The 27,095-nt window shown below is 44.6% G+C and overlaps 1 protein-coding gene across 1 annotated transcript in view; it reads left to right on the top strand.

Moving 5' to 3' along the window:
- The first annotated feature begins 18,901 nt into the window (after nt 1-18,901).
- ADGRL3 (adhesion G protein-coupled receptor L3) overlaps nt 18,902-27,095 on the top strand; it is an 836,368-nt gene continuing 828,174 nt past the window's right edge. The window contains 1 exon segment of the mRNA XM_075066059.1: nt 18,902-18,975. The gene's annotated coding sequence lies outside the window, so the exon portion shown is untranslated.

Raw genomic sequence — 27,095 nt, 5'->3', positions numbered from 1 at the left:
CTTTCATATACTCTCACTTATCACACCCCTGATGTAGAATAAGTACACTTCTACCCTGATATAACGCAACCCAATATAACATGAATTCGGATATAACGCAGTACAGCAGCGCTCCAGGAAGGCAGGGCTGCGCACTCCAGCGGATCAAAGCAAGTTCGATATAACGCAGTTTCACCTATAACACGGTAAGATTTTTTGGCTTCCGAGGACAGCGTTATATCGGGGTAGAGTGTAGAGAATAAGAAAATTAAAGTTAGTTTATGTTTGGTTAAAGAAATAGGTGTTGTAAAAAGAAAATCCCTGAAAATGATGAGTTATAAGGCCAGAAGGAATGATATAAGGAGGATGTCTGGCTCAAAGAATAACTAATGAGATAAGGGAAAGTCTATAGAAAGAAGGCCTCTGACCATCAGGGGTGACTGCAGATGGTTTTAAATAAGACAAAGAGAGTCTATCTTAAAAAGAGCCCACTTGCAAATGTTCTCTTTAAAATTAGGGCCTACGTGAACCCAGGTGTAAAGAAAAAGTTATTGGTCAGCAAGAAGGAGGGGAAGAGATAGTGAGGAAAGGCCTTGTGAGAAATGAAGTTGTAAACCTTACCTGGATGAAGAATGGAAATAAGGGTGAACTGTCTCAAATAGATTTGTAGTTGAAGTCAGTGACTGGCAATAACATCACTTGTTTGTTAATGGGTATAAAAAGTAAACTCTTAGAGAGTTCGTTGCCAATACCTGCCTGACCACGTTCAAGCCAACTAATATGGGTCTAAGCAGGGCCAGCTCTGACTTTTTTGCCACCCCAAGCAAAAAAAAAAAAACAAAAACACAGCGCGGCTGGAGCAGCAAAGCAGGGGTGGGGGGAGAAACAATGCCAGAGCTGGCAAAACAGGGGAAAAAACAAAACAAAAAAACCCTACAAGGTGGCTGGAGCCAGAGTGCAGGGAGACTCCCTGTGCTGAAGAGTGCGCGCCCAGTTTAATGGGGGGGGGGCAGGAAGTGGGGGGGAGAGAGAGAAGGCGGGGTGGCCAGCGCTTCAGCGGGGCGCCCGCCACGCGGCCCTGACTCCTGCACAGCCTGCCGGGAGGGCTCCACCCCGCTCTGGTCGGCGGGGAGGGAAGGACACGGGCTGCTCTGCCAAGTTTGCTGCAGGGCACTTCCCTCCTCCGCCCCCTACAGGGCGGCCAGAGCAACAAACAAACAAAAAAAGTGGCCGTGTCACCCTAGGAATGAATGGGATTCTGTCCTGTAGAATCTGCCGCCTGAAGCACAAGCTTGCTCAGCTGGTGCCTGGAGCCGGCCCTGGGCTAAGCACCTCTGGGGTTATCCCGTTTGTAAGTTTCATGAGCTAATGCTTATAAATGTTTTGCTATTGTTTGGATGTAGTAAATGGCTTGTTTTTTTAGGATTTTTAGGCATGTTTAGAGCAATTGTATAAATACATTTTAGTCTTTGGATTTAATAAAGGAATTTATGGTTAAATTAGTGTTCTGGTATTATCCTGCAGAAATAATAATAATTCCAGCATATGACAACCGCAAACAAAAAACGGCTCAATGCTGCCTCCTGATGCAGGCCAATGTTTATTGGAAATTCTCTGATGTAGCCGCATTTGGCTTTGACTATGGTAGTCACTCCGTCATACGTAACCTGGATTAGATGCACAGATCCTTCTGGCACTCCTCTCCATTACAAACTCCACCAAACAAATTGTTTTGGTACATGATCACACACATTCTCCAAGCCCACATCCAGTTGCCATCTCTTTTTTCTGAACATCTCCATGAGGATTTGTAGAGCAAACACGGTGTCAATTGTACTCCATCCTGGCATAAATCCATGCTGACCATTAGAATCACAGATTATTAGGGTTAGAAGGGACTTCAGGCAATCATCTAGTCCAACCCCCTGCTCAAAGGAGGACCAACCCCCAAACGGCCCCCTCAAGGATTGAGCTCACAACCCTGGGTTTAGGAGGTTAATGCTCAAACCACTGAGCTAGACCAGTCTAAATTTCAACTGTTCTATGCAGATGCTACTCAACAATCTTCTCCCATATTTTTATAGCATGTGACATCAGCTTAACTTAGGGTGACGAGACAGCAAATGTGAAAAATCGGGATGGGGGTGTAATAGGACCCCATATAAGAAAAAGACCCCAAAATCGGGTCTGTCCCTATAAAATCAGGACATCTGGTCACCCTAGCTTAACTGGGTGATAATTAGCACACAGTGTAATATCTTCTTTATATTTAAAAATGGGCATCAAAGAGCTTTCATGACATTCATCTGGAATTTTCTCTTTCTTAGAATATCATTGAACAGACATAAAATATGCAACACTTCCCCTTCCCAGATTCATTAGTACATCCACTGATACTTTGTCAGGCCCAAGTCCCATGTGCTTCTACAACCTCTTCCTCCTGTATGCAATCTTTTACATCTGGTTCAGCTTAAGTGTTCTTTGTTCCTCCCTTAGAGTCTCCTCATTCATCACTCTTCAATAAAATCGCTCCACACATCATAGATTGATTCACCATTCATTTTCAGTGTGCCAGGTTCATTTCTAATGTAAGCAAACTCGTTCACATCCCTCTTCGTTTTCTCTCTTGCCTTAGCAAGTTTGTAGATGGGCTTTTCTCCATCATATCCTCCTAATTGATTGTATAGCTCATCACAGGCCAAATTTTTAGCTGTCACAACATTTCTTTTGACCTCTTTTTTTGCCTCCATATACACCATCTTATCACTGCTCAAGCCACTGGCCTGCCATTTTTAAGTTACCCTTTTCTTCTCAATGGATTCTTTAACTTGAGGATTCTGTCACCAAATATCCCTTTGTATCATTTTCAGTTTCATCAATCCTAAGAAGTCATGTGCCATTTCCAGCTACATTAAATTTAGTTTGTACCAGTTGTCCTCCACATACACCTGTGTGTAGTCAGGAAATATATGCATTACTTCTTATTTAAAGATTTTTTTCATTGCCATCTTTAAGTTTCTTTCACTTAGGCCTTTGTGGTGCATAGGGGTTCAGCTGTTTCCAAGCTTCTCTGCATTCTGATGTCCAAAAGAAGTCTGCATTATATCACAATGTAGTTGCTGGATATTACTTTACAATTGATTATTCATGATCACTTCTTTTAAAAAGAAATTCATTTTGGACTTGTGTTCTCCACTGGCATAGGTTATGAGGTGGTTTTCCCTCTTCTGAAAGTGTGTGTTTGCAGTCATCAGTGCCAGACAAGTCTGTAGGGCTATTTCCTTCTCCAAATTTCTGGTTCCAAGGCTGAGCCCTCCATGGACTGTTTCATATCCAGTCTTTGCAGTTCCGTGTGCATTTAGATGTGCTCCCATAATTATCTTCTCACTGGGTGGTATGTTTCCAATTAAGGCACAACTCATCAAAAGACTCCTTTTTTTACCTTTGATCATCTCCTAACTGTGATGCACACCCCTTTACCATACGGAGAGTTACCTCTTCCCAACACAGTTTACTTCTCATCAGTTGATCGGAACTTCTGGTAACTATGTTACGTACTTCTGCCTGGTTTCATCCAGAATAACTCCAATACTATTTTAGGAGGATGAAATCCCTGAATAGTAGATTTTTGTAACCCTTCATCAGTATCTTCACTTTACAACCTTTCCATTTAGTCTCTTGTACACATCCCATATTTACTCTTCCCCTCTTTAAGATCTCATACAGCTCCAGGCTTCTTTCCGTCAGCATTCTTACGTTCCATCTTGCATACCTTCACTTACTCCACTTGCTCACTCACTTCTTTAACTTTAGCAGCCCTTGCCCAGTTACAGTGATCAGGCCAGGCGATTCTACGTCGCTTGTGAGGAATGCTCTAGCCCTCTGAGGGACACTTGACATGGATAGCAGTTCACATAAGCATATCTATTAGACAAGCTTTACAGGTCGGGTGTCCAAGCCTAACCTCCTTAGTTTGCAGTCGGAGACTCCCTTCTCCTGCATGAGCTGCCTACTGAGGCTACTGAACCCAACCTGCCCCAGCAAGATTTATTTTAGGGCAGTTTTTATTCACCTTGATGTCCTTGTCATAGGGCCGATGTGGCAATTTATTTCAGTAGCCACGTCACCAGCTACATCACACCCTGCTGAGAGATGCCACCACTTGGTCTGTGACTGCTTGTTGGATATTCACAACTGCCCTCCATCTGCAAAACATTCTTCTATCTATCGCCCGGGGAAAAATTCTTATTCTGATTGACAAAAGTCACTTTTCTAGCCTCTTCTTGATTTTTCCAACAGCTTAATATGTACTCAGATGCACCTTGTGGTACATGTGACACACAGAGGAATCTGGCTTAATCTGGAAAACTTCCTGGAATACAGAGCTGAGCCATTTATCTCATACCTCAGAAGAAGACACTAGGTAGGGATGATTTGAGTGTGATGGATTTTTAAAAAATGAAACTGTAAGTGAATTCCTTTACCCAAATCAGACTACTGGTTAGCACATAAGTGTAAGCTCAAAGACATACCAGAAACGCATAAATGTATATGGGTTACTGTTGGTCAATCTGCAACCCATGCTACATGCCAGTTATTTCACTTAATATGCAGAGAAGCTATAGGCATAAGAACTGAGATAAATGGAGGAGGTTTTCAAAAGTGCTGAAGGGATTTAGGAGCTCTGTTCCCATTGACTTTCAATGAAATTAATGCTCCAAAAATCACATAGGAGCTTCTGAAAATCTTCCCCAGCTATAGACCAACATCTGTGGCTCATTTGGCTGGCAGTCTGGGCTAAGCTAGTATTCTAAATAGCTAATATGTGACCCTTTCTTTGTGTTGGTTGCTAACACTATATATGACATCTTGTTTTCCTTTTTAGCTACATCCTGCTCTTTTTTCTTTCCCTTACACAATTGTATTCCTCTTATATATTAGAAATCTCTTCTCAATCCTCCCTTTTTTGGAGTACAAAACTAACTGGGTTAACCTATAGCCCTCTTTATAAACATTTAAGACTATCCCACATTCCAGCTGCCATCTTTGCACATCTGTCATCTTGTCAATAGCCTGTAATATGGCACCCAGCATTTTCCACAGTCCTTCAGGTGTGATGGTTTCTGGAGCCCTTTGTATATTTCTATAATCTCTTCTGATTTGTTCTGTGCCTCTGATACATCTCAGGGTTTTGTTTACTTTCTTTATTGCTGCCAGACACTGCGCTGACTATTTTAAGATTACATCTCCCATCAATCTCAGATCCTTTTCCTAAGAACCTTTCAGAGGTGGTTTGAAAAGATTTACAAAATGAATGTGAGACAAAAGTGTGCAGGTCCATTTTACAGAAAAGGGTACAATACTCCTTTGAGAACTGGTATAATATGAGGGGCACTAGGGAAACAAAAGCTAACCTTTTTTTTTAATAATTTCACTGATTTCTGAAATGAAGCCCCGGAGGTAGAAAGATGCCACAAAGGATTCAGAAGATAGACTACATGTCTGTATACAACAATCCATTGTTTAAAGTCATGATTTTCAGTATTATCCCTTTTGCTATGTTTTGACCCAGTCTTATCTGATGTGTGTTTCTTCACGTTAAACTGCATGCACCACTAATCTGGCTGAGATCTCCCTTTATCTGTGCTTCTTTGAATGGAGTCTCCTTATTTGGTACAAACAAGTCTACTCAATTTTATTATTTGCAAACCTGTATGCCTTGCAGCATGTACTTTGCTCCAGGTGAATGTGTGTAATCTGCAAAGGATAGGGAAAAAGCAGAATGTCATGCTGATTGGTGGTGTTGGTTTCTTCCTTGCATCCATCCATCTATCATAATTCACCCATAACTATCACATTTGGTACTTAAAATGATCAGAATCAATTTAACATCATAGTGTGACCTTCAGAAAGGAAGTTAATTTCCTATTAAGTTTAGAATTTCACTGTTAATACAGAACATACTAAATTTATGTCATCATGGTTAAAGTCCTTGGGGAGGACAGTTAGTAATGTTGACTTCTTTCCCCTGAGAATTTGTGACTCTTGTTTCACAAATGGCTTAAAGCCTCCTAATGGTGTCAATGTAAGACTACCACTTTTCCTACTTTTCTGGTTTTACTGTTCCTTGCAGGGAGATAGGTAAGATAAGTGGTTACAGCTGATGCTAGTCTTGTAGATACTGCTAGCTAAGGATACTGAAAAAGCAATATGTCCACATTCCCTAAAGGGTAATGCAATATTTCTTCCATGAGCTCAGCTTTCATTCAAGCCTAGCATGCAATCTAAACTGGAAACTTCTGGATATCAGCATAATGCATATTGTATGTTAATTCTGCAATATATGCCTGAGAGATTTCCTCTCTTCCTTCAGCTAATATTTTGGAGTTTATCATAACATGTACAAGTTTCTAATCCACTAGAAATGGGTATTCTTTGATGGGATGGTTGACTATATCATAAACAACTTGAAGTCCAAGACATATACTTTGATTTTATGAATCTTGAGAGCCTGGAGCAGCCCCTAATATATTGATTAAGGGCTGCTCCAAACTCTTGATGTATATTTTTACAGTTGCCTCTTCTGATCTAGGCAGCTGGCCAACATACAGGTTGTCAAGGTATTTTTCCCACTTTGAAGTTTAGCGTCCAAAAAGTGGGGACCTGTATGTACCCTTCTAAGCTTAATTCCTAGCTTAGATCTGATAGCGCTGCCACCAGCCAAAATATAGTGTTTGGCACACTTTCTGTTCCCCCAAAACCTTCCCTGGGGAACCCAAGACCCAAACCCCTTGGGTCTTAAAACAAGGAGTAAAAAGCCATCCCCCTCCTTTCCCCCTCCCAGACTTTCCCCTCCATGCGCTACCCTGAGAGACTACACTGATCCAAACTCCTTGGATCTTAAAACAGAGAGGAATTAACCTTCCACCCCCTCCTTTCCCCCCACCATCCCTGGTGAGTTCAGACCCAGTCCCCTTGGGTCTTAAAAAAGGGGAAAAACAATCAAGTTCTCCAAAAGAAAGCTTTTAATTAAAGAAAGAAAAAGTAAAAATTATCTCTGTAAAATTAGGATGGAAAATGTTTACAGGGTATTTAGCTCATATAGACTAGCCTAAGATTCAAGTTACAGCAAACAGAGGTAAAAATTCTTCCAGCAAAATACACATTCACAAGTTAAGAAACAAACATAAGACTAATCCACCTTTTCTAGCTAGTACTATTTTGAACATGAAAGACTGTTTCAGAAAGATTGGGGAAACCTGGGGTGCACGTCTGGTCCCTCTTAGCCCCAAGAGCGAACAACGAACAAAACAAACAGCACAAACAAAAACTTCCCTCCACAGAGATTTGAAAGTATCTTGTCCCCCGATTGGTCTTCTGGTCAGGTGTCAGCCAGGTTCACTGAGCTTCTTAACCCTTTACAGGTAAAAGAGAAATTAACCCTTAACTATCTGTTTATGGCACAGGTCCTCCCAGAGTTGTTCCTGTTAGGAGGAGAAATTGATGATACCAAGTCAGGCATATTCATTTGTGTGACCCTGTTTATTTACAAAGAATGTCCTGATGAAGAGATGCCCAATCATGAGTTGGACCCCCAAATCAGGAGATTACTTAAAACAAATTACATCGTGTGGTTTTTTTCCTCTGTTTTTGATCCTGGAATGCCCCCTGCCCATCCCCTATGTGTGGGTGACAATTAGTGTTGCCAGCTCTCCCTTATTGGGTGAGGGGATTTTGAGATTTTGAAAGAATCTGAACACCTGTGTCAAGAGCTCTGATTGTTCAATTGCGTGGTCCAACTGACCCTGTTTTTAAAACAGCATGCAAGCTTGGTCATCCATGCCTGAAAGCCTCCCTGTGACGCTGCTGACTAAGTTCCACTGTGCACTGAGGCAACACACCCTCCTCCTGAGGCAGGAGTGCACTGGGAGCACCTTAACTACAGAGATACTGGGACTCGGGGGTGGGCCCTCCCTGTCCCTTACTCCATATAACAGCCAGAGTCACTAAGATAAGCCCTTTGAACAAATAAGTCAGTTGCAGAATTAAGGGCTAGTACTCTTTGTCCACTTCATGCTGATCTCGCAATGCAAAGGGGGGTTACCTGGCTGGTGTGCTTTGGCTGAATCTGCCCTTTAAAATTAAAAGAAATAAAAGTTTATATACGATATATTAAATTCTTAGAACTACTGCATGGTAGCTTCCTCTTTGGGTTTCTTGTTCAGCCTTTGTGTACTCAGGGCCAGCTCCAGTGTTTTTGCCACCCTGAAGAGTTTACAACCTGAAGCACTGACCTAGAGAAGATGGGATGAACTAAAATCAGCAGAGATGGTTGAATCAGAATTTTATTGTTTGTTCTCAGTTAATTTGGGGGAAAGAGAGGGAATGTGTCTGATATGAGCTAGCTTTGTGGGTAGTCCTGGGTAAAATTAGTCATTAAAAGGGAATTTAAATAGGAAGAGGGTGGAGAGCTGGGATGAGAGCTGCACCCTCCACTCTGGCCCCTATACACTGGATAAAGCAGTGCAAAGGAGCTCTATAGATGTAAAGTTCCAGTTGTGGGAGAATTGCCTCAGTGCAGGCACTGAGGGAGATAGCTCCAGGGACCCCCACTGACAACTTGGCATGTGGGGCATACTAGAGCTGAGCACAGGTGCAGAACGGGGATGTCAGGAGCAAAGCTGCAGCATGCCGTGCTCTTGCAATTTCAGGTAGTGCTGCAGCTGCTGTAATGTAGACACAGAGCCGGCTCCAGGCACCAGCGGAGCAAGCAGGTGCCTGGGGCAGCCAATACAAAGGTGTGGCATCTCCGGGTCTTTGGCAGCAATTCAGTGGCGGGTTCCTTGATCCCCCTCGGAGTGAAGGATCTGCTGCCAAAGAATGAAGCGGTGGCGGTAGAGCTGCCGCTGAAGTACCGCCGATTGCAGCTTTCCCCCCCCCCCCCGCCACTTAGAGCGGCCAAAGCACTGGATCCGGCCTTGTGTAGACAGGCCCCCAGGCTGTCTAAATTATGGCTGGGGCAGACCTGGACCAGGAGAAGAGTGCAAACGTGACTTAAAGGCACAGGACAGAATCTCAGGCTGGTCTACTAGGACTGAGTGACAGCTCAGCGCATAGAGGCAGCAGGGAAGACGGCATGTGGGCCTTGATTCAGCAAAGCACTTAATTTTTAAGCACGTGTTTAAGTCCCACTTAAGGTAAAAGGACCTAAGCATGCACTTAAAGCTAAGATTGTGCTTAGTGCTCTATTGAATAAGGATGGATTTATTCATAGATTTAAAGACTCTGGGGACAAAAGGGACCATTGTGATGAAGACTAACTGTATAACGCAGGCCGGAGAGTGTCTCCAAAATAATTCCTAGAGCAGATCTTTACAAAAAACATCTAACCTTGTTTTAAAAATTGCCAGACATTGAGATCCATCATAAACCTTGGTAAGCTATTCCAGGGGTTACTCCCACCATTAAAAATTTAGGTTTTATTTCCAGTCTGGATTTGTCTGCTTTCATCTTCCAGCCATTGGATCGTTTTATCTCTGTCTCTGCTAGATTGAAGAGGCCACTATTAAATATTTGCTCCCCATGTAAGCATTTACAGACTGCATACAAGCCACCCTTTAACCTTACCTTTGTTAAGCTAAGTAGACTGAGCTCCTTGAAAACAATGAGGAGTCCGGTGGCACCAGACTCCTCATTGTTTTTGTGGATACAGACTAACATGGCTACCCCTCTGATACTGAGCTCCTTGAGTCTATCACTATTAGACATGTTTTTAATCATTCTCATGGCTCTTTTCTGACCCCTCTCCAACTTACCAACATCCTTCTTGAATTGTGGGCACCAGAACTGGACACAGTATTCCAGCAGCAGTCACACTGTTGCCAAAGCCACAGGTAAAATAATCTCTCTACTCCTACTTGAGATTCCCCTCTTTATGCAACCAAGGATTGCATTCACCCTTTTGGCCACAGCCTTGCAGCATATTCAACTGATTATCCATCCAACCCTCTTACTTAAAGGTAAGCATGTGCTTTGCTGAATCAGGGCCAAAAACAAGAGTAGGAGAAAGAAACAAAGACGATGCCAAAGCTGACTTTGGATCAGTCTCCCAAACTCAAAAAGAGTCTTTTAATGTGCTTTGGATCAGGCCCTGGTGTAATGAAGCTGATATGGAGATATGTGATATGAAATGAGAGCCATGTTGTAGGTCTGGGTGTAGCTGTGTGGGATCTGGAAGGAAATGTAGGCTACATATTTCTAAAATCATTTGATAGTATTGACATGTTATAGGTGTTAAATTTTAAAAGAAAAATATAGGCAAGGACTTCTGAACAATGATGAAGTAATGAAAACTTTGTGAAAGATGCTATTCATAAAGAGTAGGGGAGGCAATACTTAGCAAATGTGAACTTATACCAATCAGCTGATCCAGGTGACATGTATCACAGTGTTAGGGAAATTGGTAGCTGAACCTTACAGCAACAAATATTTCTGAAACGTTACAACAATATCAGGAGGTACTAGAGAATGGCAGAAAGCTAATGTGGTACCAATCTTCAGAAAAGAAAAACACATTAATCTTGTCAGTTACAGTTTGCAAAATCTATTTTTAATCCATAGTAAATTAATGGAACAATTATTAAAGATCTACAGGTACTTACCTAAAGGAAATGGAATCATAAGCGAAAAACAGACTGTGTTTGTACAGGCACTCAGATGCCATGGTGAGGTGTGTCACAGTCAGACAGAGAGCCAACGGTCCCAGACAAGCTTGATTGCTTTGTTTGACAGAATTACAAAATTAGTGGATGAAGGAAACTTGACACACTTATTAGATCTGGAGTTTAGTAAAGTATGTGATAGCCTCTTATGGAATGAAACCTGACTCTAACAATTAACTCAGATTGGCTTGTATATAAAAACTGTCACATGGATCAGGAACTGGTTGCTCTCCATGTGGCAGCATTCATACCTAAGGATATCTACTTGTGGGATGCTGCCGTGATGTGTATCTTATTTAAGATCTTCATTAATGATCTTGAAGGAATGTGAAAAAGGAATGTTAATTACATTTGCAGAGGATACTAAAATGGGTGGGTGTTGCAAACACTCACATGGAAAGAAATAACACAAAAAACCCTAGAGAAATTAGAAATATGAGCAGAAAACAGCAAAATCATATTCAAATAAATCATTTGGGGAACATAATCTGAAGCACTGATTTGCTGTGGGAAACAGAATTCTGGCAAGCAATAATGCTGAAAAAACACTTGGACTGACATGCCTATATAGTTTGTTCAGTAAAGTACTGAATTTTTAATCTGAAGGCCCAGGATTCAAGCACCTGTGTAGACAAAAACATCCGGATGCTAGGACAATGAGTGTAGTAAAAGAATCTGAATAGTCATGAAATTATAAAACTGTTTTGATGCCAGGCCATTTTTAAAACTTGTCAGTGCGACTTGGGAGCATCACATCATTTAGCACCAAAGAACAATATTTCTTTATATGTATTTGTGGATAATCTAAGCACTATACCCAGATGCACAGACACTCTTTTCTTAACCTGTGGATTACATAATGTTTAACATTCGCTTTAATCACATGTTGAGGTGTTACTGAATATTGCATAGCAGAGTTTTATTTGGAAAGGGAACTCTCAGGATAGATCTTGTATAACTCTTAAAATCTAGTTTTGTTTCCCTACTGAAATTCGTCTTATTCCTTGGTTCAAATACTTCTGTTTTGTTCTTCCAGGTGCTAGAATATAGGCCCTGATAATATTACCAAGAAAGCAAAGCATTAACTTCTCTTTTTTTGTGCGTTCGCTCCTCTTTCTTGCTCATAGCACACTATTAATTACTTGAGGACCCTGATTTATCAAAGTAGTCTAACTGGGGTGAACCATAAGTACAGGAAAACATCTGTACTCAGGATAATACTTAAGCATGTGCTTAACTTTAAGCAGAAGCTTAAGTGCTGCCCTTAGTAGCAATGGAGTTAAGCATATGCTTAAGTGCTTTCCTGAATCAGGGACCAAGTTAGGCAAGCAGGATTTGTCCCATAAACAATATTGGGAGAACAAGGACTGTGCAGATGTGTCTGGTGACTGGGATATAATTTGGTATACTGTTCATTGTTATATTCATGACATATGGAAAGAGAAGTTAGACAGAAATATAAAATGCTCTTGCTAGAAGGTTGCAATGTAACGCTACTTAATTTCTTAGGATTCAGAGCAAGAACACACAAGAACCAAAAAACAGAGAGAAAACAGGCTGCTCCCTAAAACACAAGCACAACTCACCCCACCTTACTCCAAGCTGCTTGTTGCAGACTGAACCCTGTCACTCCCATCCTTCCCTACAGAGCCCCCTGGCCTGTAAGCAGGACCAGGAAGCCCCCTTTTAAAGTGGTAGCTTGCAATCCTAACACAGTCCTCACTACACCACTCTCATATATGAACACATAGAGTGGTGCTATGTACCTTATATTCATGATTTGGTTCTCTAGAGGGGAGTCTGCTGACTAAGGGATGCTTACCCTGCAGTTCATGAAGTCACTGGGGATCTTGGGTGAGGAAAGAATGCAACGATGTAGCCCTGGGTGCTTTGTAGAATCACATTTACTACTTTTTAAAAACACCTCAGAAGCACTTGCGTTCTATACATGTGACAAGTTTGCCTCGATATATTTCTTCTGCCTTTTCTTACAGAAAATATTTCAATTTTACATCATTTCCGCAAAACAAACAAACAAATCTCAAGAAAAATATTAATAATTTCAGCAAGCATTTTCCAGCCCAGAGGCCCTTTACAAACATCTAAAATATAATAAAGTATAAACTAACAATAACAAGATTATACTATTTGTTATTACTTACAGCTGCATAGTTATAATTACCAGAAGGGTAAAGGCACACAGCCTCCCACCTTAAGCTTTCAACCTGGAGAGGAGACGGCTGTGTTTTTGTTCTTCTCCCCATGGGTGTATAATTTTTGGTGGTGTCCAGAATGGATCCAAGCAGAGCTGTCCTGTCCATAGGACAGACCAGGGCAACTGTCCCAGGCCCCGCGCTTTGGGGGGCCCCGTGCTTCAGGGGGACGCGGGATCCAGGACCGCCTGGGGGTTTAACCAGGGGCCTGGCGCCAGCAGCAGCAAGCAACCTGGCCCCAGCCCACTACGCTCCACCCCACTGGCTCTTGGTGTCACTCAAGGGAGGGGGTGGAAACTGGAAAGAGCGGGGGTGGGCGGTTGGCAAAGGGGTGGAATGGGAGCAGGGAGGGGTTGAGCAGGGGCAGGAGGAGGCAGAGTGAAGCGGGGTGGGCTGGGGCTGGGTCTCTCGCTGCTGCCGGCACCAGGCCCCTCGCTAACCCCCCATGCCACTCTGGACCCCACATCCCCCTGAAGTACAGGGCCCAGGGCGGTTGTCTCAGTCTGTCATAAGGATGGGATGGATCTGAAAATATCAGCCCAAACATTGGCGGAGGCAGGCCCATGTTCCTGAATATTGGTGGCGCACGGGCACCAAGGGCCCATATAACTCACCACCTATGCTTCTCCCAACTCGAATCTAGCTAACCCACACACTCTTCTCACCTGCACTGCCAGTCTGCTTCCTCTCCTGCAAGGACTGCAGGGGGAACTCCTGCAAGGCAGATATTGGAGGGGACAGAAGGCAGACCTAGGAGGGTGGGGTGGGGTGGGGTGGAGGTGGGGAAGCAGGAAGTGTGGGAGTGGAAGAGGGACATAGATTGAGAGAATGAAAGTTGAGTAGGGGGGTGGGGAGTAAAAAACTAGGGGGAAGGCATGGAAAATGGGGTTAGGCGGGGACTGAAAGGGATGTAGGTGGGCACTGGGGGAGAAGTTAGGTACAAGGTTGGAAGCTGTTGGGAAGCACAGGCAAGGATGACACAGGGGGAACCCATGAGATATGGTAGAGGTGTGGGGATCTCGGGCGAAGATGGGGATTTGGTGGAAAGCTGTGGGGAGGCAGCTGAAGCGGAAAGAGGAGAGCAGTCAGGAAGAAGAAGCAATGGAAAGAGACAGAAAGCTGGAGGGGGTAGAAGGTGTTACTGGAGGCTTTTTACTATGTGTATATGTGTAGATAGGTGAATTATGCAGGTAGTTAACAGAAGGTGCACCATTTACTGGCATTCAAAGATATGTTACATTGTTTATGAATTTGTCATAGCAATGAAGTTAGTGTTGCACACTGCAAATAGTTTCCAGATTGCAAAGCTCTAAAATGATGTGAGCTGCTAGAATGGTTTGAAAGCGACTTGTTGCTGGGTGTCCTGACACCATCCAGCATCTTTACAGTGTTGTTAACTCCACAAATTCAAAACCCGGTATCAGACCCCCAAAAGTCATGAGATTGGCCCCCAAGGCAAGAGATTTGTTTAAAAGAGCCCAAACAATTATACTGTTTTTTTAGTCTGTCTTGATTTTTGAACTCCCCTTGTCCACCATGTCTATGCATGTATGACTTAGTGTTGCCAGTGCTCCCAAATGCATAGCATGGTGCTGGCCCCCACTATTGGCTGTCTGATGGTGTGGCACTCCCAGTGTCTCCCCCAAAATCTAATTAATTGTGTTCCCCCCATCCCTACATCTACCCACCCCCTAGAACATCAAGTAAATATGCAGCTCCCCAACCCTCAGTGCTGCCTCCACTTCTGTCCTCCAGCATCTGCAGAAGTTCTTCACCCTTCTCTCCCTACCAGTCCTGGCATTGCAGGAACATAAGGGCGGCCATACTGGGTCAGACCAAAGGTCCATCTAGCCCAGTATCCTGTCTTCTGACAGTGGCCAATGCCAGGTTCTCCAGAGGGAGTGGACCTAACAGGTAATCATCAAGTGATCCATCTCCTGTTATCCACTGCCAGCTTCTGGCAGTCAGAGGTTTAGGGACAGCCAGAGTATGGGGTTGCATCCCTGACCATCTTTGGATAATAGCCATCGATGGACCTATCCTCCATGAACTTATCTAGTTCTTTTCTGAACCCCATTATAGTTTTGCCCTTTACAACATCCCCTGGCAAAATGATCCACAGGTTGATTGTGTGTTGTGTGAAGAACTTCCTTTTGTTTGCCTATTAATTTCATTGAGTGGCCACTGGTTGGTTATGTGGAGGAGTAAATAAGACTTCCTTGTTCACTTTCTGCATACTATACAGAACTCTATAGATCTCTATCTATCTTGGTCATCTCTTTTCCAAGTTCTAGTCTTTTTATTCTTTCCTTATACGAAAGCTATTCGATACCCCTAATCATTTTGTTGCCCTTCTCCATAGAGGGTGACCAGATGTTCTGTTTTGGCCAGGATAGTCTCTTTGTGAAGCTCTGTCCTGGCTGTCTCGACTTTTGTCAAAAAGTGGGGTGTGGAGGAACATGTAGGGGGAGTGAGTGGCGATGCCAGCCCCACGCAGAGGGGGAGGCAGGGCTTGGGTGGGGGACAAGCAGGGCTCTGCTGAGCAGTGATGCCAGCTCCAGCCTCCCATGGGAGCGGGGAGGAGAGGAGGGTTAGCCCAACAGAGTGTCCAGAATGACATGCAGTACTCAAGGTGCGGATGAACATGGATTTATATAGTAGCATTATGATGTTTTCTGACTTCTCATCTATCCTTTTCCTAATAGTTCATAACATTCTGTTCGCTTTTTTGACTGCTGCTGCATATTGAGTGGATGTCAGAGAACTACTGACAATGACTCCAAGATCTCCTTCTTTAGTGGTAACAGCTAATTCAGACCCATCATTTTGTATGTATCACTGGGATTCTGTTTTCCAGTGTGCATTACTTTGCATTTATCAACATTGAATTTCATCTGCCATTTTGTTGCCCAGTCACCCAGTTTTGTGAGATCCTTTTGTAGCTCTTTGCAGTAATTTTGTATGGAAAGGGGAGAGGAGAGGAGCAGAGAACTGACTGACTCATTGTATGACCTGCTGGGCTCTGTCTGCTCCCTCTCCCTGCTTCCTCTCAGTAGCCAGACTTTTCTGAGTTGGGGATGAGGGGAGAGCTTTGCCTGCCTCCTGCAGCCACCCTGATTGGCTGCTTTTCCCTTAGGAGGCAGGGCAATGGGGAAAGCAGCCAATTAGAAGGGTGTTTCCTCTTGAGCATGGCTGAACATCCCACCTGAGTGGGAGCTTCTCAGACTGGTTCCCTCAGGGGCTAAGATCTAGTTACTTGCCGGAATTGGCAGTATCAGTGTAATCACCCTCCTGTCAGAAGAGCTGGAAGAGGAAGTCCAAGGAGAGACAGGGTAGGGAGGGAAGAGAGAAATATGCAGGCTGGGGTGGGGGAGAGGATGGAATTTGAGACTCCTTTTGTGGAGAGGGAGAGGAAGCTAAGGGAAGCTGAGAGGTTGAATGAAGGGGTAGGAGAGGCAAATAGAGCTATGGTCAGGGTACCAGGAGAGAAGTGGGGAGAACTAGGAGGTTTTGGATGGTAGGAGCAATGGAGAGAGGAGTGAGACAGGAAAGGTATGGAAAGCTTTAGAGACAAGGTGGAGAGCATGGGCATCAGCTTCAGATTGCAGATGAGGAAACCTGGAGGTGCATGGTGTTGTAGGAGCAGCAGTGATCTATATGCTATGTATAACCTGTATGTTCAAAAGGTCTGTTACGCTTCCCCCCACCTTTGGCTCCTCTCCCTCTTTGAATATCTGTGAAGTGGCTTTCCCTCTTCCCCTTCCTCCTGGAATTAGGGTGACCAGACAGCAAATGTGAAAAATCACGATGGGGCGGGGGAAATAGGAGCCTATATAAGAAAAAAAAATAAAAAATCAGGATTGTCCCTATAAAATCGGGACATCTGGTCACCCTACCTGGTATGCTTGTGGAATGAATGGGCTGGTTCAATTGCTGGAAGATCAGAAGAGCTCCCAGGTAGACAAGGTATCTGGGACTCTAAGTAGGCAGCACTCACACACCCAGTGCATGGGCACTTCATTGACACTGCCCAAGGTGGAGCGTGACCAGCCAGACACAGCCAAGTCATCTCTAGTCGCAGGCCATGAGGAGCAGGTCTGTAAAAGGGGAAGGGGCCATGTGCTCGGCAGTGCACTCACAAGACTGTACCTCCTGTGAAGGCCCTTTGCCCAGACTGTCTGGCCAGTGGTTCGCCGCGTTGCATTCCATCATGCCTCAGGAAAACGTACCTTCATTGCACCATCCATGGCTGCGCTGTGGGACACTTACCTTGAAGGAGCCTGACATCTCCAGTGCCGTGCCTGTCCTGGGAACATGAGTATGCGAGTGTTAGTCTGACCCCTCCTCGTCTTTTGAGCTTATCTATCAATATAATAAACATGCTGCTTTCTGCCAAACTCTGGTGGGTCATTAGTGCCAGGGCCGGCGCTTGCATTTAGGAGGCTTAGGCAATCGCCTAGGGCGCCAGCATTATTAGGGGACGGCATTTTGCCAGGGGGGCAGCAAGCGGCTCCAGTGGAGCTGCTGCAGGCATGCCTGCGGATGGTCCGCTGGTCCCGCGCGGCTCAGGTGGACCTCCCGCAGGCACGGCTGCGGCAGCTCCACTGGAGCCGTGGACCAATGGACCTTCCGCAGAAACGGCTGAGGCAGCTCCACTGGAGCCGCGGGAGCGGCGCGCGGGGTGGCGAAATGGCCGTGCGCCTAGGGCATGAGAAACCCTGGTGCCGGTCCTGATTAGTGCACCCTAAGCTTACTAACTGGCCCAATTTTGGGTAACACATGCTGCTCCCGGAGCATGGCCATAGGGCAGTGCTGAAGTGCAGGAGTGCTTGGATGGAGAGGGAGGAAGAGTGGGGTGACCATGGTGGCATTGTGCTGTTGTGCAGGATAGGGAAGGGGGCTTTCCCTTCCCCTCACTTTAATAATAATGAATATGTGTGTATTTTTTGGATTAGAGAGCTCCCTGAGAACCGGGTCCAGCTGTACTCCCCCTTGTACATACACATGGTAATAGACAGCCCCTTCCTCAAAGCCCTTACAACTTCATGGGCTGGGGGCCCACAGGCAAGGGACTCCTGTGTCTGTACCTCAGTTTCCCCTGCCCCCCTTTGTGTGCTTCGGGGGGCTAAGCTAGTAAGCTCTGTGGGGACAGGGCCTGGATCCTGGTGTCGGCATATACAGCGCCTAGCACCGCGGGGCTGCAGTGGGCGCTAGGGTGCTACACCCCAATACTCAGCCCCTAAGCTCGGGAGGGGGGGGGTTAGCCGCCAGCGGAGCCCCTAGCCCCCCGCCTGCCCCCCTCAGTGCGCGTGCCGCGCGGTAGGTGGAGCCCGCGTCCGCGCAGCCAGCACTGGGCTCCCGAGCCGGGTTTTGCGTGCGGCCGCCTGGCTCTGGGCTCCGCGCCGCCTCCCGCATCCCCAGCCCGGCTCGCTCGCTGCTCCGGGGCTGCAGGCGGCGGCTGGTTGCCGGGCTCCCGGTGATGAGCAGGAGGCTCCCGCCCGCCCGGAGCTGCCCGGCTCGCTGAGCGAGCTCCGCTTGGCGCACGCCGCCCCGGCAGGGCAGGGCAGGGCAGGGGAGGGGCGGCAGCGCAGCCCCCAGCGCGGCGGGGGCCCGGAGCCCCCAGCAGAGCGAGGCGGCCGCGCGGCGGGAAGGTGGCTCTGAAGCGCAGCTGGTGCCGCCGGCGGAGGAGGTGGAGAAGGAAGAGCAGGGGGAGGGGGGATGGTTTTTCCTCCTGGCTCTCTCAGCGGCGTTCTTTCGCGGCGAGCAGCGCAGCCCGGGGAATGACTCTGCCGCAGCCGAGCCGCCGCTCTGCTCCGGGGGTGCGCGGGCCGCCGGCCGCTGCCCTAACCGCGCTGCGAAGTGGGGCAGGAGCCGCCGGGGGTCCGAGGAGCGGCAGGAGCAGGCGGCGAGGCAGCGACTCCGGGTTCTGCCCCCGGGGCTGAGACAGGCGGCCACCCGCGCCCATGGCCGGCCGGTGCAGGCAGCTCGCCGCCCCCGCCGCCGCGGCAGGTTGCTGAGGAGCCGATGGGGACTGCGCGCTCCGGACCCGGCGGGGACTGAAGGTAACAGCTGCTGCGGGCCCCGCCACCGCCTGCCCCCGAGCGGGGCTGGTTCCCCGGGATACTTTCCTCCGGGAGCCGCCAGCGTGTGTTGTCCTGGAAATCGCGCCGCGCGCATCCCGGGGCTGTGCCGCGCCGCGCCGCGCCGTACCGGGGGCAGTGCCTGGTGCCCGGCCGGCGGGGAGCGGTGCAGGTGATGGCTCTGGGCTGCAGGGAGGGTGGCTCGGGTTCGGGAGGGGGATAAAGGAGCCCCGATGGGGTTTGTTTTATTCTCCCCCCCCGCCCGGCTTCCGAGGCAAGGCACCGCGTCTGCCTGCTGGGTTTGTGGGTGTTCTCCTGCGAAACGCCGGCTGTGCAAACCCTCCCGTGGCTGGCTGCAGGCAGGGATGCAGGGAAGGGTGGCCCCGATAAGCCACCGCTTCCCCGGGCGGCGTGCGAGGAGCGGGCGCGAGCGGGGCTTTTGGGCATGCTGCTGAGCTGGGGGGACAGGGGTTTTCATCCTGCCTTCCCCGGCCTCTCCGGGCACCTCCTCACCCGGCAGCGGGCAGAGACCCGGCTAAGGTAGACCACAAAGGGTTTTAAGAGCCATCAAAGCGTGTCGCCCCTCTTTCCTTGGAGAGCTGGCTTTTGAAGCAGCCCCCTTGCCTGCTAGAGGAGTAGGGCTGGCGTGCAGCAGAGCGAGAGGGGCCGGCACAGAAGGGTGGAGGATGAAAATTACATCCCTTTCTGGAGCGCTCGCTTTATTTGCCCATTAAATTATTTATTTGCCTTTCCCTTGCAATCATCCTGTGACTGTTTAACTTGGAAATCTGGGTGCACGGCTGCTGATTGGTACAGGCGGTGAGCCCGGTATAGGAACCCGTCCCCGTAGTCCAGTCTAACAAAGCTCGGCGCATTTAGTGCTCAGGAGAATGTGAGGTGCAGCGCCCCAAAATCTGCACTGGCTCCGGGATTTCGTCTTCGAGGGCTGGAGCTCATTAACAGACTTAAGTACAGTGTCGCCAATGGCAACAATATAGTCCAGGATCAGTTGTTTTGTTCATCCCCCACCCTCCCCATAGATGCACAGATGTTTATATTTTTTTGCGAGAGAGACTGGGAGCTAGCTAGGAAGGGAACCTCTCGAATGGGCTTCGCATGTGATTCTTCTCTGCGGTAGTTAAAACAATTTGTAAACAGCCGAAAAAATGAATCGCTGTGTATCGCTGCAACTATCGTAGCTACAGCCAAAACAACCGATTTCTTTTGTATTTACTTTCCCATTCACATTCCTCGTTAGGAAGTATTAGAATTCTTGCACTCCGGGTTTGGATTCCATGCAGCCAGCTGCTTGGGAAATGTGGAGATGGCTAGAGCCAGGGCAAGGGGGAAATGCCTTCTGTGTCTTGCTATAAGGCAGATAGGCAGCCTGCTAGTTATAATTGTTTTCTTTATTGTTGCACGGATTATTCCAAAGCATTAGATCAAGATTTTCAAAACCAAGCCTAGAAAAAAAAATCATTCTTCAATGAAGTCTTTTGAAGGCTTCTCCGTTATCATTTTGAAATGCTCTCTTAGTTAGAGAGAGTAGGCAATACTAGCTGTTTGATATTAAGAAATAATGTGGGTTTTGTGGAGCCAATATATCATCATTTCCAGGGTTTGGGGTACAAAAATGCTTCCACTGTGTATTCATTTTGGAAAAATTCTTCTATAGTTTTATGGGCTATATAAGGTGTATAAGTTAAAGGAACTGCTGTCCAGAAAAAGAGAAAAATCTACGCTGTCCTTATTTAACAGCAAGAAGAGAGAAAAATCCATGTATCAGTGCCAATGTTTGGTTACAAACTTAAGGTTAATGCTCTATTATGACTTGTTTTTCTTAAGGTAGAACAACTCACCTCAAATTTCAGTAGCCGCAATATTAATAGTGGTGATACAATCACTTTGTTGTGATTCAAACTGCTGCTGTTTTGGTGTTTGTTATAAGCCTGGTTTCCTTATTTAGCGTAGAGCACTAAAGGTAACTGTATTGTCGCCTGTTACTACACCAAACCAAAACAACAACAGAATGAACACAGATGCAAAGCCTTTGTATATCCATTTCCAAATGTTCTGAGGTTCTTAAAAGGAAAACATTGAATTTTGACTCACTCTTCACTCAGATTAATTAATATGTAGTTTATCTTTTGGAATGCATGGGGGGAAAGGAAACATTTAATATTATTATAAAGCATGTTTAATTGCAATGCAAGTTAGCCAAAGAAAAACAGTGAACTGTAATTTTTGAATATATAAGCAATTTAATACTGTTTAGCAAGCGTACGGTTACCAAGCCTGCCTTCAGCTATTTTGCTCCACAAGACAGGAGTTGGTTGTTGAGGGAGCATGGATGATTTGTTTCTCAATCTAGAAAATTCATCCTAAGTGTCTCCAAGGCTGTACATTTAAAGATTTGGTATCATCAATATCCTTTGTTTCCTAGCAGCATGTGTTCCATAGTATTCATACATTCCACAGGTTGTGATGTCATCAGAGTCGTGTCCATCTCTATTGTAGGGTTTAGCCGAAGGTGATGTAGTAGGAGTGCTTGAGTTTTATTTCCCAGCTGCTCTTGTTAATTAAAGAATACAGCACACACCCTGTTGCTTCCCTGAGATACAGTTGGTTGTGTTGTTTGCAGACGATGAAAGAAGTGATTGCTTCGTTAGGTACATGTAATGTGAGCAGAGTTTAGGTGAAGATGTAAGACCTCCCATTGAATCTACTGACTGGACAGTGGTATATTTTGCATGTGTTACAACATAGTAAATTACAAAGCTCCTCACAGTATTTCACAGCCTTGTGAGAGAAACCAGGTTATTGTTTCCATAAAGCATAAATTGGAAGATCTTTAAAAATACTAGTGCTAGGTGAAGCCTGTTATATTTAATGAGGTTTTGGGGTATGTGTGCTTTTTTCAGTCTCCTTTTTGGTGATTTTATAAATGTGTGGCATGAACCTCTTTAGCCAACACTGTTGTTTTATTAGACGTAATTTCTGGTGATCTGACAAGATTAAATAACATTAAAATAGATTTGTTTCCATTATTTTCTAATTCATTTAGGATTTATGGGAGTGGATAACCTACAAAACAATTAAGAATTAAGGATGGGCAAACTATATTAGTATTTGACTTTTTGTATAGCTTGTCTGACTTATACACTTGGTCAGTGTGTTCAACCAAGATTTTCCCTGCCCTGAGGATTTTTCGTGTTGGAAGCACGAACAAGTACAGGGACAATAAAAACAAGTATGAAATATAGAGAAGAGTGTGGTCATTGGAACAGGAATGGGGACATTAGAACTGGGGACATTTCAGGAACTTTTGATCTAAGTGCATGTGGGGAGAGGGGAGGGCCGGTGTGTATTTACTAGAGGATTATTTTATACTGTCTATACCTGAAATAAGGTGCAAAGACAGGTGAAGGAGGTGGGGCTGAGACCAGGAAGGGGTTATAGGAAGATATAGGATGTGTAGACTAGCATGGAGTTTTGGCCAGAAAGGTTACCTGGACTGCAGTCTGTTCATTTAAAAGTTTCACATGAGTGCTGGCTCTGTATTTCTCCCGGAAAAAATTAAGTTGCATAGTAGATGTGAGAGGGTCTGGGCTAGGATCTAGGGTGATTCTGGCTAGAAAAATCATTCTGTTGGTATGCCTCTATCTAGGGAATATCCAGAAATAACACTAAAAATTTTGGTCTCAGAGATGGTCAGGTCATGCTGAGTGCTGAGTCTCATAATCTTAGTAGATTATTGGGGAGAATTCTGGGGCTGTTGGATAGCGCAGAGATGCACAGAGACCTGCCACTCTTTTGCTGTTGTCATTGGTTGGGCTGCTTGTTGTAATGGGATTAAGAGGCACTTACTACATGTGTAAGAACTCAAATGACCTCACTCCAGTTCCTTGAACTTCTAGCTGTTCTCTGCTGCTGTCTTTTTCCTCCTACAGCTACCCAGTTGCTATAGCAAGAATACTGAAAATGCACCGTAGCTATATCTATATATAAAAAATTAAATATTTATAGTGTGAAGAACCGAGTTCTGGCTTTGTTTGTAGCCATTTACTCTCCTATGCGATATTTATAGAACACTGGGACATTCTATGTCATTCTTAAGTATGGCCATGCCAACCTCTGGTAGAAGGTTTTCACAGCTGTTGTTTGGCAAGCTTTTCAAGTTACAGCTCCTAACTCCTTATGTAGACACCTATGCAAGTTTTCTAATTTTCACAGGCACTGAGCATCCAGCAGTAAACCATTGATTTCTGAAGACTCCCAGAGCTTCTGTGTACTCAGTATATCTGAAAATCAGGCCATCTACTTTAGGTGCCTAAACAGAGCTGCAGAAGCCTGACCATAGGCACCCACTTTTAAAGTCTTGGCTATTTATCTATAGAGAAGCTGACTTAAACTCAAATCTTTGTGATTCCTTACATCTTAAAATTGTATTCCATTGTCCATACTGTAGCTCTGAGTTAGCTGTAGTTGGAGTAATGCACAAGATGCCTAGTTTAAAACACTTGTCATTTGTCCTATTCCTGTATGCTGGCCAGGGTGCTTTAAAGTTGGCTTGTGCGGGGACCAACCAGATCTTAAGTTTGGTTGTCCCCAATGAATACTGGCTTCTAGCTACAAATTCCTCATTAATGTCAGCAAGAAGCAATTTCATTTCAAACTACACTTTGTGTAGAGTGCGTATGTAGATGTGTTTGTGCTCCCCCTAAAGTTACCAGTGGCAAAATTTCCATTGAATTTAATGGGAGAAGGTTGGAGCCTGTAATTAAGTATCTGTGTCAGTATAGGGCCAACTGGCAGAGGTGAGGCAGAAAAGAAATGTGATAAATTGATGGGCCCATTGTGCAAATTATGAGTTCCTCCATTTAGTTGTGTATATGAGGAAGCTGAAGCATGAAGCCAGCTTCCATTTTCAGCTGCAGGACGGATGTGTTGGTCATTCAGTGCACCAAAGGTTTGTTTATGGTAGGGTAGAAGCTTGCCAGGCAAGCAATAAAAAGTTCAATTTCTCTTTCTGGACTACTTTTGTGATTGTACAGCAGTGCTGTCCAATGAGATTTATCCTAGCTGATTGAAACCACCATTCATTTCCTCTAGGAGAGACTGGGATAACTTGGTGTACATAGACTAAAACAAAACACATTTTTAAATGTCTTTGTTGCGGATCATGGTATGATACAAATTAATACAATACAATATTGCAATTCTGCCACCTTTTAATCAGAATTTCATTGCCACATTTTTTTCATTTATACTTCAAACAATTTGCATACCCTTCTAAGGGAATACTACTGAGTTCAGCAAGAGTTGGATTGGCCCTTAGGGGTTGGAAGGCGGGTACATGTGTATAATATATATGTATGCGCGTGAGTATATATTTGAACATATAAGCCAACAGATCGTTTTGTTGAAAACTTGAGCTGTTGGAAAATATTGTGACTTCTACCACATCATCTGTAGTTAAACACTTCAGTACAGAAGTGCACAACATCTGACAGCATAGTCTGTAGAATATATTGTGTGCAATTGAAACAAATTCAGCTAGGAAACCTGACGCAGATCAAGTCTTCGGTTTCTGGTTTTTTGGAACCACTTAGAATGAACAGTCAAGATGGAGAAAAGAATATGTATTGATCAAAATTGAAAAGGATTGACACTCAAAAGAGACCTAGCTACAGTATTGTTTCAAATGTATTTCTGTGTATTTTCAGCATCACTGTTCTAGCAGTTGATATAATATCTTTGTAAGAAGCAATATTTCAGTCTTAATGAACCAGTGTAAATAATTGAGAACTTGAAGTCTGCTCTGTGTATTTTTAAAATTATAGTGAGAACATATATATGAAAATCAAGATAGGTTGCATTTCATGGGTCATGAAAGAAATCTTGCTCGGAGGAGAGTAAAGCTGTATTTAGAAGCTGTCACAGTCTGATATGAAATTATGCATATAATTTAAATGCCTAATTGTCATTAAGTGTACATAGCATCTGTTAAGATATAGCATAACCACGTCAATTTTATGAAATGATACCTTTTATTTGGTAAATACTACAGTTAACATTTCAGTGATTAAGCAGGAGGGATTCTAGTAATTATAAACTGAATACTTCAAATCTAACTCCCATTGCAGTCAATAGCAAAACTTTGACTTTGATGGATATAAGTTTGGGCCTTTGGTTTAATTTTTCTCACTACATTTGCTTTAAGGAGATTAAGTCAGATCCTCAAATGGCATATATTGGCATATGCTGATTACACCATCTGAGAATCTGACCCGCTGTATCTGAACACAGCTATGGGAATTGAATGTTTCTGAAACTTAAGTCAAACATCAAGACTAAAGGGCCTGATACTACAAAAGAATCTCCATGATTGTGATTTTATGACCATGCGGAGTCACACTGAAGTCACTGGAACAGTGTATGGGCATAAGGATCTTCGGAGGATTACTGACTTAAAGTGTGTGCATATAAGTGGCTTTGTTATAATTAGGTCCCTCATAAGGAATTGAAATATTTGATTCCAGTGCCCCAAAAGCTGATTTTTCCTGTTCTGAAGGCTGACCTAAAGGAGGTGAAACTCTGAGCAATTCGTAAACTACTTATGTTTTTAATAATCATATATACATACACACATTATATAATATCTTTTTAAAATATGTCAGTCTTCTCTCATGACCCTTTCACCCGTCTGCCCCACTTAACAGCCAAATAGCTAATTATAGATGTAAATCTACTGTCTGAACTTTTGAAGGGGACCTTCTGCTCAAAATCAGAGGGGTAGAAACGTTTAGCAAATCCAGTGATTTCTGTTTGACATAAGGTGTGGAGAGAAAATATTGTTTTGCTTTTTATTTTTTCCTTTGGTCCTTCCCTTATGTGTTAAAGGTGTAGGTATGAAGAAAAGAAAATCTTGGGTCAAAATGCTCAAACATGCCTGCTTGAAGTTAAGCAACAACATCCAAATTTAGGCACCTGAATAAAAGTGGCCCAATTTTCTGAAGCACTGAGGAGCCACAGATTTCGTTGAAGTCTGTGTTGGCCCTTGTTTATGTATTCCCTCAGCCTCTTGCCACTTTAAAGTAATTGGACCCAGTCCATCTTCCATCGTGGTCACTGGGAATTTTTCAGCTAGCTTCAACTGGAATGGGATTGGAACTGTAATCTCATCATGAATGTACATTTCACAACTAGCAATGGTGGCATCCGAGGATTGACTTCAACTGAGGGATACATTGCATTATCTTACGGAAAACTTTGGGGGGAAAAAACTATTTAAAGAATGGATGGTGACGCATCATTTTGCCAGTATCAGGACTTTTATGTTTTGTTTTCAAGTTTATCACCAGCTTTTTAAGCTTTGCATTAGTGGAGTTAACTGGAAATGAGTGAGAACAACAACAAAAAAAAACATGATTTAAGGAATTTCTTCAGTGGATGGCACTCATACCCCCCAAAAGTTTGCTTACAGCACTGTTGTAAAACAAGATGAGACCTTGCATCTCTGATTCCAAAGATGATTTAAATCAGAAAGCTCATTTTGTGCAGAAATGAATAACATTTTTTTAAAAGCTGGGGATAAAACATTTAAATTAAACAGCTGTATCCGTATATGTGTGGGTCTGCTTTCCCATTGGAATGAGGGAAAGGCTGTACATTAACAGATACTAACACATGATGGTCTGGAGCAGTTGACCTCTTTTAATGTACCAGATTTGTTGTGCTAGAGTATGCCACAAGAGAAGGGAAACATGAAGTAGAAACTTTACCCCCGTTCTATTTGATCGGCTTGTATTGCTGTTTACAAGTCCTGCAGAGGCAGTGTGTGTTGCTATTCAGTACAGCTCCAGAAACTGAGCATTAGCTTAAGCCTGTGAGAATAGGGGAAGGACCAAAGCCCAGTTTTTGATGTTCTGCATGGGTGGGTATCCTGAATACTAAAATGCATTCCGTTGACAGCTGACCCCGTAAGGAGATTTTTTCAATGGCTCCCTGTTTTTTTTCGCTTTCCTTGCCTCAAAGCTATTCCAAAGGCTGGTGAGGGCAGGAGGGGGGGAGAGTCCTCATAGTCATCTTTGTGAATAGAT

This window comes from Chelonoidis abingdonii, chromosome 5 (genome assembly GCF_003597395.2).
Source record: "Chelonoidis abingdonii isolate Lonesome George chromosome 5, CheloAbing_2.0, whole genome shotgun sequence".
NCBI classification, from domain to species: Eukaryota; Metazoa; Chordata; order Testudines; family Testudinidae; genus Chelonoidis; species Chelonoidis abingdonii.
Note: the sequence above shows the minus strand (reverse complement) of the source record. Positions and strands in the feature narration are given on the sequence as shown.